Source organism: Hetaerina americana, unplaced genomic scaffold, assembly GCF_022747635.1.
Source record: "Hetaerina americana unplaced genomic scaffold, ioHetAmer1.1.p SCAF_1286, whole genome shotgun sequence".
NCBI classification, from domain to species: domain Eukaryota; kingdom Metazoa; phylum Arthropoda; class Insecta; order Odonata; family Calopterygidae; genus Hetaerina; species Hetaerina americana.
The window spans coordinates 3,387-17,220 of record NW_027286388.1 but is presented as its reverse complement, the minus strand read 5'-3'; the positions used below and the strand labels follow the sequence as shown (position 1 = coordinate 17,220).

The window sequence follows — 13,834 nt, the reverse complement described above, 5'->3', positions numbered from 1 at the left end:
GGTGTACTTTATTGAAGCCCATGTCAATCTCTAACAAGCACTCAATGTTTCCTAGGCTTCTATGAAATTCCAACAAGGATAAAATCCATAGTGTCTTTTTCTCCAAAATAAAATAGAAATATTTTCATTAATTTGGCTTCTATGAAATTCCAACAAGGATAAAATCCATAGTGTCTTTTTCTCCAAAATAAAATAGAAATATTTTCATTAATTTGATCAAGAATTTTTAATGATGAACTTTTCCTCCCCCATTCCTGATAAAATGAATTTAGTAAATACCCTTGTTTCTGGTCAGTACAACCGAGGCTATTTCAGCATATTCACAATTTTTGAAGTCCGAAGTTAATAAGTGACTCCACGTCTTCGGCGCTGTCCACGAAATTATTGAATACCTGAACTGAAGCCGATTGCTGAAACATCTTTTCTTTCGCAGTACTAAAATATTAAATATTAGCATTCGGGAATACGATATTCATCGTTGGAGCGCAAGATAGAAGTAACACTTAAACCCTGTGAATGTTTTGCCGTTCGAAGCTGACATTATACAGGTATATCCATTATTCATACCCACGAGTCGTAATGAACGAATAACTGTATGGTGAAGAACTTCCAAATTTTCATATCTTAATAATTATTTATTCATAATGTTAAATACCCGAGAGGAACTTCAATGCAACAGTTAAACTATAATTGTCGATAACTTCAGAAAATTATTTAGCCTTAATATTTTGCCACCGAATTTCTATAATTCCATTTTCATTAGAAAAAAACAGTTTTAATATTGGCAGCAGATATTTTCATATTCTTTACATCCTAATTTATTGAAAATGCAACATATATATCGGAAAATAACTATATTCATTCTCGTGGCAGTACTGATAGTGAAATAAAAAGGCATTTTTTTAGGGTGGCACTGTTCCTAGTGCGTTCTGCTTTCCACCGCAAGATCTCGGTTTAAAATCTTGAACAATTCCTAGGGAACCCTCACGTATGATATCCAAGCCAATCTCCTCACTACACCACAGCTCAGAGCCGACTGCTTTTTTCAGCGTCGCTTGCCAACATACCCCCCTCCAATCGCAGCCCGTCAGAGCGGTGCTGGGCGCGCCTGGAGCGGCGGGAAAAAATCAGTACACTTATTTTCCGGACGAACCCTGTATGCTACTTTTACCGTTAAAATCATTGAAGCATCACATGTGTGTATGTCGTGATCGTATAATAAGTTCCTAGAGTGAACTCATAATAATGACGTCAATGTGATTCACACTCTTCTACCAGGTCAATTAACCGTAAAATGCCACTGAACCTAGGAAAACACATTTGTACTATAACAAATTTAGAAGTATTTATCTTCTTCTAATGGTTTTAATCCATGAAACCATTAGCTCAAATTTAGAAAACTAGTAAATGTATAACGATGAATATTACTGTTACACATTTTAAAAGAATTCCATCTGTGTACTCTCATATAATATAAATAAAAATAGCAATTCTGATAGCCAAAGTAATTTCCTTAAATTCAACCAAACATAACTTAGCATTTAGTGAATGAAATTTATTTCACGTCTTCGAAAAAGATAAAATCTATCTACGAAGAAAATGAATTTACTCGTGAAGAGCACGTCCCACAACAAAATTAAATGAAGCAATGCTATTTCAATCGAGAGTACAATGATATTGTAAATTAACATACACAAAATTTCACATACAGCCACTTGCTTTAATGATACCAACCGTGCATTTGAGTTTTGGTGACTGTAATAAGACAAAAAATTATGCTAATAGAATTCAGGTAACATTATCGATTTTCATAGTTCTGAAATGGTTTAAGAGTATTGGCGCAGGAAAAATATAAGGTAAGTCCATCAATTAGGATCCATACGAAATTATCTACCAATGATATACTTTTCAAAGACACTGAGCATATTTTACTAAGTGCTAACTTCAAATTTCGGCATTGATAGAATTGAGCTCTTACAGCTACTAGTATTGAATTAAGGAAAAACTACAATAGCCGTAAACAGTTTAACTTTCAAAAGAAAGTACAAATGAGATTAGTTGGCTTACGCCAAAAGTCAAAGGATGGGGTAAAAGGTAAAAAAAGTGACCGAAATACGCGTATTCGTATTCACCTTTCTCATCCCTTTCCTTTTTTATCCTTTACCCCATCCTTTGACTTATGGTGTTAGCCAACTAATCTAATTTGTACTTAGTTTTGAAAGGTAAACTTTTTACAGCTATTGGAGTTTTTCAATTATTCAATTCAAATTTCGGATCTACCATCCTCCTCGAACTCAACATACTAATTTACAGGGATGTCGTATACGTTTAAAATTCCCGAATTCGTTTTATTGCCCCAAGAAAATGTCAAAATATCCAACATGAAAACTGCCGTAGATAATGCAAGTAAAAGATAATGAAAAAATAATAAAAAAACACGAAAAAAATCGCCCAACGTGGGGCTCGAACCCACGACCCTGAGATTAAGAGTCTCATGCTCTACCGACTGAGCTAGCCGGGCTTTGAATTTCCTGGAAAATTCTTGGGTATTTGTCAAGACAACAACTTTAACATTTCACGACTCGTTAAATAATTTCAAATTATAAATTACGCCTAAAAATATAATCACCATAATTTGCTGATAAAAACTGGTCACACCTAATTCGTACAGCGCATAATATCAGTAGACGTAACATTGCAGACGCTAATGTGGGGTATAAAACTTTGTTGAATCTCATTATTTTAAATTTCTATTACCTACAGATTACACGAACATTATTTCTCTCGTCCACCGAAACCAATAAATTAATTTTTCGAGGAGGGCTCTGGGTTCCACTGTATATTACGAAATCACACAAGCCAAGTGCCGCTGGAAGTTTTAAGTTGGAGTAGCTAAGTAGTCAATAAATATTACATGCTCTAAACCACGTATTTACCAATTATTAAGCCAGAGTACCAGCACCAAATTTCAGCAAGCTACTCGGAGAACCTTAATCTTACATGGATCTTATCTACCTTCAGACTCACTTCCTTAGTTACCAGGGTACCCAAAACCTCCACAACAAATACAGATCTTTCATGCGCAGAGGCGCTTAATTTTAAACGTCCCAAGGTCCCCTGCATTTAATACCCAATAATATACAGGTCACTCTGAAGTAGAGATCATAATAATCATATTAGAATGCAGGCATTTGATACCCCTATGATATGGGCGTCTTAGATATGTGCTTTATTTAAATAAGTTTTGATGTTATTTGATTATGCCACCATCACTCGAATACACATGCCATACAAATATTAAAGAAGATTTAAAAAATTACGGGGAATATTCTAAGGTCACGTTTCTATGTATTACTAGTAATATCCTATTTCAAGTGCTTTCAATGCCTCCGTAACAAGAGGTGCCCTTCCCTAGTTGGTACCTGCTCTTCTCATTGCAAATGCGGCAGTTGACGCCGAATGGCTTGAAAAGAGCTGCCCTAAAATCTTTAGTCTCAAAATAAAAAAACATAACCATCTTCTCCTGAGACTGAAGTCTTGAGACAATATCACCACTACTACGAAACAACACCAGCCCAGATTGGGACTTCAAACTCGTGACTAAAGACCCATTGTAGAACGGTCTCTATTAATGACCAGCAGTAAAACGAATGTCATTATTAACATTGGACCAATTGTAATTAAAAAAAATGCCAGGGTTACCTAATATGTGAATTATTGAGTCACTTGTAGTGGGAAAATGCAGCATTTCGCAGATACTAATTAAAAGTCGTGGAGACAATTTGTTTATTCAGACTTGTTTTATACTCGAATTAACTTGACATAACTTCTTATTTGGCTACTCTTTCTTTAAGACTCACTGCGGCATGAATATTCCTTGCATTGACTTCGAGGAAGATATACAATTAAGAAAATTTTAGTATGTTAACCATCTAAAAATCGCTATAATTCAAATTTAATAGATAATCTCTACCAAGCAATACATGAATAAAACAACAGTTTGGCAAAATTTAAATAATTGGTATTTTGTGAGCAAAATAAGCTATTTCACACCGTCTTAAGTGAATAGGAAATGACCCTAATGATGTATTAAAATCAAAATAATTGAAAGGAACCCGATTTTAGGTAATATTTATTACGTAAACGTATTAATAAAATGTCTGCGAAAATTCATATTTTTCCCTTAGGCAAGTTAAAATATTTCATGGAGGGTGTAAGGCCTTAAGGGTATCCTTTCAGCAAATGTTTAAGATTACAGGACAAATATAAGTATGAGAAAACACACAGTTCAAAAAGCTTCGAAGTGTTTAAAAAACAAGGATCGGTTTAGAGAGTGTACCTGGGTTAGGTAGCTAATAACTAGAGATGGGCATTATGCTATCAGTTTTTTATCCGCTATCAAGTGTCGATTTGCCTAGTCGACCGAAGTAATGGCTGCAATAATAAACAATTACGCCCGAAAAGCTGAGCAGATGAATACATTGAAATTTTATCTTTTTAATCATCCTCCCATCACAGCCCGCACCTAACACCAAGTCATTTTGGCTTCCTTCACCCTAAGGAAGGCTTGGTTCTCAACGGTTTTAAGACAGTGAGAAGCTTGAAGACAGCCGCCTTTGGCTGGCCCTAAACTAAGGTAGCAGATATATGGCTGCGTAGATTTTCGCGGCGGTGGCTTGAAGAATTCTGCATGTCCGGGTTTTCACCGCGTTGTTGTTTGAAGCCGACAACAGTTTCGCCGAAGTTTCATCCGGCGTCTTCAGGTCGAACAGGCCGACTGTTGTCGGCTTCAAACAACAACGCGGTGAAAACCCGGACATGCAGAATTCTTTAAGGTAGCAGATGTTTAAGAAGAGGGTTGAAAAAAATCTGGTTCCTAAGTATTTGAATTGGTTAGAAAACAACGATAACTATGAAGGACAAAAAAATTAGTGTGCATATATCGTAAATAAGCAATTGATTTCTTCTTTTCTTCCTTTGTTTTTTAATTACATATCGGTCCTTACCTTGGAAACGCACCTCTTCGTACTTCAAAAGAACATCTTATTTGGCAAAAAATATGCCAGTCAACAGCAAAAAATGAGATTGGTTTAACGTGATATTTTTAAGATATCTCGTTCAACGTTAATGTAAGTAATGAATCGACGCGGAATAACTACCAATACATATTCTCGGCCTCCCCCATCAAGACACAACCTGACACCTTACATAACAGTAAATCCTTTTACAATTTCGTATACTTTCTGCCTCCTTCATTTGGTCCAAAATGCGTTCCCATGTCTCCCCCCTACCAATACTAACCAACCTTCTCCCTTCTCTCGTAGTCTTCAACATTCCTTCGCTAATCAAAACACTGTGCATGCATTTCTTATTGCGATATGTTGTTCGAAAGTAAATATTTTATCACAAAAGCGAAAAGTTGCATATTTTATTCATATTTTCCGCATGGCTTGGATTTGGACCAAACTTGAAATACTGAGGGTGTTTAAACTAAATAAATGCACTCCCTTCAGAGCTGGGGTCACAATTCCAAGGTTAGATAAAATGGCTTTAGCATTTTAAAGCTGATTTACTTCAAACTACTTCTTCAAATTAGATTGGTCCTTCAGCTAAACTAAAGCTAAAGTTGGGCTTCTTCATGTTTTGTGCTCGTCTTGACGAGGAACTTCAACACTCCGTCATTGGTTGGCTGCGTTCTGAGACGGTAAAATTTTATGCTGAAGGAATTTGAAAACTAGTTCAGAGATAAGACAAATGTTTAAATCTATTTGGGAATATGTATAAAATGCGTAGTTGAAATAAGTAGTTTTGAGATGAAAAGAATCAATTTTCTGTATCTATTTCTAGTGTATTTGTTTATAGCATAATGGAGGTTACTTTCTGGACTTTCCTCGTATAACTCTTTTTATCAAAGAATTTATGATTTGTGAAGCAGTTTTTTATATTTGAGAATTTTACGAATCATTCAACTGTTTCGCTTAGTAAGACCGTAGAACAGAGCGTTTATTGTACCTAATGGCCATTCTGCGCGGAAGCTTCAGGGTTGAAGAAATATATTGGAGATTCTGTGAATACACACTGGTTATTACTGTCTGGAACTTTAACCCTGCGTGAGCGTACAATGAAGTATGCGATAGAATATGGTAATTCGTGGAATAAAAGTTGAAACGTTTCTATATTTCCCTACCCTCCAGTAAATTAATCTATAAATAAACGTTTTGAATATCACACGTATTATCTTGCTATCGATGGAAAGTAAGAAACAAAATACTCCCAGTGAATCTCTTGTCAATACTAGTTTTTGATATAATTGGTATCATTAGCAAATTACAATTAGAAACATACGGTTATAATTTTTAACTTTTTAATTATTTTAAAGCAAAGATTTAATTAAATTTTAAAATTAAAAAAAATCAAATTTCATAAAATTTTCAAATTTAATAAAATCTTAGTTATGATGAACCATGATTTTTTTTTAACTTCGATAGAAATTTGAAAGCAATATTTGTGAGAAAATGATTCCTATTTGTTCATTTTGTTAATATAAATAGGTAAATGACATTTTTTTAAATTTGTAGTTGCCATAAGAATATTTTAAAAAACCACAACTCTTGGCAGTTATACCTTATGATCGACTCCTGCAATGCCATTTTTTGGCTGTTTGTCACAAGGAAAGCATTTATCAATATTGAACATCAATAACCCCTCATGCACTTTTATCGCCGGCAATGGAATTGATTTTAATCCTAAGGATATTGTTCGGATTGATTACTCAGCGTAGAAAAACCTCAAAGGTTATGTTTCTTCTTATCGAACTTCATCGTGATCAGTTCCACAATTCTAACATTTACCCAAATGGCAATAATACTTCGACGATAAAATATTTGAAGCTTCTGGTGGATTTTTACGTTTTTCTTGATATCTGTATGTTATTAAATTATTATTGATTAATTCATAACCATCTCAACTTAAAGTATATGCTAAAGATAAACAGAATAAAGTATAGGTACGCGCCCTTTTCAGACATGAATTAATGTTTGAATATATATGTATGTGTGTATGTGTGTATATATATATATTTTTTTTAAGGTAATCTACCGGTTAAGGTAGGTTTTTGGATGGACACAACTACCAAACAAATATTTTATTACTCCCAACAAAACACAAAATCCATCATCCTACTCTATATCAGGTCCATATATATATATATATATATATATATATATATATATATATATATATATATATATATATATATATATATATCCCTTTTCCTTATATATGTTTCTGTATATATGAGTATTTATTCGCTGTTTGGCGGGATTTCGTGTTTGAATGTGTATTTGGCCAATGTGGCTCATCTCTTTCTTCTGGCTATGCGTGCCACGAAACGCACTGTTCTTTTCCTGTATGATGTTCAATGAATTCTAACCTCTGTCCTTTCCTCTTGTGTATTGTCTATTTCTCCTTTGGTGGGTGAAACAGCCCCCTGACGCCATCTCTTGGCTAAAGAATCGGGGCGCTTGGTGACATATAAGACCCACGGATCTCAGGGTAAATTACATATCCTCGATAGCTCAAGTGGTTAAGAGCATCCGCCCGGCAAGTGGAAAGATCCGGTGTTCGAGTCCCGGTTGAGGAAATATTTTTACTCTTGTGATCCGTTCGATTCCGCCTTCCCCACCTCTATTGTGTTCGTCCTTTATACGTGTTCCTATCCCTTTTCCTTATATATGTTTCGGTATATATGAGTATATATATATATATATATATGTATATATATGTATATATATGTATATATATATATATACTCTATATATATAACTGATCGCTTGTGATCTGCTGCTTCCATGATTCCACCATGGAAGCAGCAGATCACAAGCGATCAGTTTCCTTGAACGGGACTTGAACCGCGGATGATTTGAGGCCTGTTAATTACTCATATACCACCACAAAGACGGCTATCAACATGAAGCTCGGTGTGATAGGTGATGGTAGAGTTCACCCAATAATAAGTCCAACGGTGTATGAGATTCACATATCAGGGTAAGGTTGCCAGGTCCTTTCCCTGATATTATTATTGTAGGTAATCTACCGGTTAAGATAAGACAAAAACCAGCAAGTAACTCTCTTCTCGGTCATAACCAAACACAACCCAACATCCTACTCTACAACAATCATATCCTATTCCTGCCTCTTCCTCGTTTTCCTAACATTCTCCCATCTAACGAGATCTTGAACCTACCACTTCCAATTAATATGCTTTGCATCCATTTTTCCTGCCTCTATATGATTTCTCCAATAAATCCCATTTTCTCCCCACCATAAGTAGCACTTCCTCGTTTGCTTTCCTTTCTGTCCATTTTACTTACTCCACAACCATAATTAAAAAGCCTCCTATTTATGTCTATCATGTTGCTTCAATGTCCAGGTTTCCGCACCGTACAAAACTACGCTCCGTTATGACGAGCCTTTTCTCAACATCCCTACTCAACGTCCCTGTCATCAATTATATTCTCGTGAAAGCTTCATTGCCTAACGCAATTTTTCTTCTTATGTCTCTACTACTTTGACCATTTTGGTCCAAGACACTTCCGAAATACGTAAAAATGTTCCACCTGATCTAGTTTTTGTCTTCCTATTTTAACGTTTAGCTTAGTCTCTCTCTTTACGTAAAACCACATAATATTTGTTTTATTTCCCAGACACACACACACACATATACATATATATATAATATGTGTGTATATATACATAAACATATATTTGTGTGTCAAATTTGCAACAATCTTAAAAATAACTGACTCGTTCTCCTAGTTAAAACTGAACAAACCTCATACATCACCCTAATATTAATCCCCAACAAGTGGAAATGGATAGTCATTATTTTCTCCGATCGAAAATAATTTCTCCAGAACAACTATTAAAATTGCTCTCGCTCCTCTGCCTGCAGGATCGCCCGTCCGTGGCAAGCCGCGCGCAACGGACTTCTGAGGCGATGGTGTGCAAGTAAGAGGTAGGGAGGGAGAGAAAGGGTTGACCACTTTCTCCCGGATCTTCTTCTTCCTCACCCCGCCCACATCCTGCTTCCACCGCACAATTACAGATCCTAATCCTCTCCCTCCTCTGCCCACCCTCCCAAACCCCCCAACACCTCCGAGCTCTGGCCGGCAGGAGGAGGGAGGCCCTCGATGACTCATGAGTCTCGCGCTCGCCCTTCCGATCCAATTCCATCCCGACGGAGGTACCCCTCGGGCAGGATCCGCTTACTTTCAGTGTTTTCGTTGCGTAATACCTCGCGGCGTACGTTTCGGCAGTGGATGAGATCGCGTATCTCCGGGATGATTCTCAGTTCTTTCATGTCCGTTTCGCTGAAAGATTTTTTTTTGGGAGACGGAAAAGGGTAGGTCGCAGAAAAATTTCTGAGCAGCAAATGCACAGATCTGGAACAGGATAACGCGATTGCAACGTCCTAAAAATTTGTCACATTTAACTTTCAGCCATGCCTTTGATGCTGCCAAAGCAAAAGCCATTTTCATTTAATTAAAAGCCATTGTGTTTTGGACTGGTTTTTGGTCAAATAACTAATAGCAAGGACTTGACCGCAAATCATCTATTGGTGTAAGTGGGAAGAGAAGGTAGAGGAAGAGATGAGTGGCAGGGGAACTGAGTAGAAACGAAAGAAGAGGGACGTGATAGGAAAAATGTAACGAAAGAGTGTGGACGAAGAGAGTACTTAGGCTATCAATCCTCCAAGAGAAGGGAGGGGGCGTCAAAATACCGGCCGACCTGACCGTAAAATGTACGTGTCAATAATCCTCTTAGTCAAAAAATCCCTCAAAGGCACAAAATTTGTTTCATGTGAGTGACAAATGATGATAAAGGTGGAAGATATGAGGAATATGAGGACAGGCCCGAAATGTGATAATCACGAATGCATGCGCGTGATGAAAGACCCCTAGAGTTTCTCGTCCCACATGAAATTTTCACCGGAATTCATCAATTGGGCAATCAGAAATTCAAAATTGCAGAAATTCGCAATTGCTTCTTTCGGTTCAATTAGCGCCGATCAAAAGAATACACCTCAGCTCATCAGATGAAAGAAGAAAAAGTTTTTTTAAGTGTGGCATCACGCGCGTGAAAATGAAAATGATGCATAATAGCCACTAGCACTAATGTGCTATAATTTTCACCGAGTGGTTGACAGAACGGAAATCACTCAGATCCCCTCGCTGAACAGTTGTTCGGAAAAGTTTGCTCATTCCTATCAGTATTCCTAATGAGAATGTCGTAAGTAAATTCGGTCGAATGTGAAAGTTTTGCTTACAGTTTTCTTCGATTGTAGGGGCGTGGTGCATCATGAGTTCTTACCACAGGGTAAAACGGTAAATAAGGAAGGCGACCTGCAAGTTATGCGCAATTTGCGCAAAGCAATCCGCCACAAACGCCCAGATTTGCGGAAGAGCAAAAATTGGCTTTTGCACCATAACAACGCCCCTGCTCACACATCGTTGCTTGTGCGCAAATTTTTGGCCAAAAACAACACACCAATGAATCCGCAGCCACCGTATTCACTCCGGTAACTTTTCCTTATTCCCGAAACTGAAAAGGCCCATGAAAGGACGACGCTACGCTACGATAGACGAGATAAAGACTGCATCGAAGGAGGAGCTGAGCAAGATCACAAAAAAATGATTTTTTGAAGTGCTCCGAGGATTGGAAAAAACGTTTGCTCAAGTGTATAATATCTAATGGGGATTACTTTGAAGGGGACAAAATAGATATTCATGAATAAATAAATAATTTTTGAAAAAACACAAAAGTCGCGATACTTTTTGAATAGACCTCGTATTATCTCATTTAAAATGTTTGCTATGACTTCATGACAGTGTGAATAAATGGGTAAAAGGCAAATTATTTCTAATAGTTTTGATAAAGAACGAAATATTTCGCCTTTGACATAATTACGAAATGATAAGAATGGAAATGCGAAATGGTGGGTGGGTGGGGGTATTTGTTTGAATAACCTTGACCCTTGGGCTTAACCCATCCACCACTGTTTCCTTCCGATGGGTCTGAGCGGAATCACAATTGACTCCACCCTCCCCCTTCACTTTCCCCCTCCCTTTTATTCTCAACCCATGTGCATAGCTCATTTTCCCCTCTACCTTCTCAAACTCTTTCTCAGGAATTCTCATTTCCCCACTCAGCCATATTTATCTCGATGATAGAATTATAAGACTACACTATATCTAATAGCTCCGACGAAGCAAGCAATGAATGCCTACATCAAATACACTTCATGGAAAAGTACTAAACCAATCTCATTTTACTACAGACTTAAAAGAGTAAAGTCTGATAAATTTAATTAACACTATGTATCAATCACGATTATTCAAAATTAAAGTCAAAATATGACCAAGATTTTCATTTAAGTACACATTATAAATCGTTTTTCAACTTTTCTGTTGTTTTGGAAAAACTCAGCCTAAGGAACACAAAAATTGACGTCAAAAAAACATTATTTCGTCTTAAAGACTAAAAATAAACTGGAATATTTTTCTAGAATAAGTTCCTCTCTAAGGAGTTGGGTCACAATAAGCAGAAATTCAGCGACAGTATTAGGTGTAGATCGCTAAACCATTCATTCATATGTTACGATCATGTTTTGATATCTGAGAGAGCTTTTAACCATCAAATATATTTGTAGTGAGCGGGGCACTTGTTACGTTTCCTCATTATAATCAGTACCAGTACAATCGCATAAGGGGGATCACTGGCATCGTAAAGGAGAAAAACGACACTGAGCAAAGCTGTGCTACAAGATAGTTTGCCGATCAAGGGATCAAGTCCAAATCATAAGTTTGTATTAGGGGTTGGCTACAGAAAGAAAACTGAGTATTATAAATAGATCTTCAAACCAAAATAGAAGGAAATAAGGGATACCAAATTATTTATGGAAAAGAGAGAGAGAGGGATTGACTCGGTAGCCGTGATGCGAATTAAGATGGTCGTGTACTAAGTACCGATTGTATGAAAAATATGGCGTCCCACGATTAAGAAGGTTTTAAGGAAGCGTACTATATCTTCGAAATGGTAATTGTTCCTTAGAATTTACTGCTTTCGTGAATATGTCTCTATCTTATAAATCTTGTGTTCAAAAGGTTTACAACTTGCAAATATGCATACACTCTAAGCCGTTCCCTTTCAAGGTAGGCAAAGTAAAAAAAAACGCTTTCTTTTTACGTAAGGCATTTCAGGGGCCTACAAATTCAACTAATTTCATCCTCAATGCTCTCCTTGGCTTTTTCTTTCATTATTTCCCGTTCACGCTTTAATCCATACACGCTGTTCTCTTCCAAAAATTCCTTGCCTTGAGTCCCTTCAACCACTTTCACCTTTCTCGGTCCACCCATTCCATTCAGACCATTCACCTTGTCCATTAAATCTCAGCATGACGAAAACCAGTAGAGTACACTATTTAATACATAGTTATAGCCGGTGTATCCGCTCGATATTTTTTCCTTGCCCACTCACTCATTCCTCACACTCATACGTCTTATTTTTTACGCAAACACTTCTTCAGCAACCCACAACCACCGCGTTAAAGGACAGTAGTAATCGCCCTGGCATACTCAGGTTTCGCTGCCATACCATAATGTGGGGAGGATTTACTAAATGATGGAAACACTAAATGTATACACTTATATGCACTGCCGTTTCTGCTTTCTTATCCCTCACCATAAATTTTGATGCATACTCCCCCATACATGTCTCTAGTAGCTTTCGCAAGCCTTTGAATTTCTTCCTTTATTATTATGCCTAGAGATCCACTTCCTCGGTTATTTCACAGCGTAACTCCACTTTGAAATGTTTCTTTCCATTGTCCTTTTCAAATGCGACTAATTTCATTTTAGAAGTATTTTTTCCCAATTCACCATTGAATTTTTTTAGATGTTAAACTAACCTTCTTTGGGCATCCTACAGGTTGCCATGCATACTTTCGGTTCGATGCTAGCGGAGCATTACTGATAATCCAGTGAGTGCGTCTCCACACACTCGCGGCGACGAGCGGGGTGTACTGCTCCCTATGAACGTCGTCCAAGAGAACTTCCAGTGTTGTTCGAATATCTGAACATTTCTGCTAATTCCAAGCTGCGGAATGAGGAAAAAAACGCTGTAATTGTGAAAAAACGGCATCAACAGACACGTTTACCTATTCACTATTGTCTACTATCAAGGAACACTCTTCAATTTCTCTCACGAGATGTATTATAACGTACTGTGACTATTATAACGCACTATTTAGAACTACCGTTAATTCTTCACACATGAATACCATGGTAGATGACTACGGCCCGGCTGCTGATTTTAATAATGAATAGTAATCAAGCAGTTCGGCCGTAGATTTGCAGTTGTTTGTTTGATTATAGATGCATCGTTTAAAATGACGGGAATTTGCATGCAAACCATAAAATTTATTATTATTCAATCATCATTAGTCCAGAAATCGGTACATTTATTGGCAATTGGCAAATTTGGTAGATGCAAATTAGGTAATGGTAGGTTTTTCGCATTCGTATATAAAAGTGCAGTAAAAATAACAATGACCAAGGTCCTTTCCTGTTGGTGGTTATTCTTAATAGAGCAACGCAATACGTAATAATGGTTTTCAGAGGCAGACTGGTAGCTTAGGGGGCTCTGACTTCAATAAGTACTAACATGTCCGATAGTGCACTCTACTGAGAATGCTTTATGCCTTTATGCTAAATGAAAATCTGTAGTCAATTTCAATCACGCATTCAGTGGAGATGCTCTATATTATGAGATCAAG

General features: G+C 37.0%; 1 non-coding gene across 1 annotated transcript; it reads right to left on the bottom strand.

Moving 5' to 3' along the window:
* Positions 1 to 2,448: 2,448 nt before the first annotated feature.
* On the bottom strand, positions 2,449 to 2,521 carry TRNAK-CUU (transfer RNA lysine (anticodon CUU)). The gene has a single exon. It is a non-coding gene; the product is annotated as a tRNA-Lys (tRNA).
* Between the last annotated feature and the right edge of the window lie 11,313 nt (positions 2,522 to 13,834).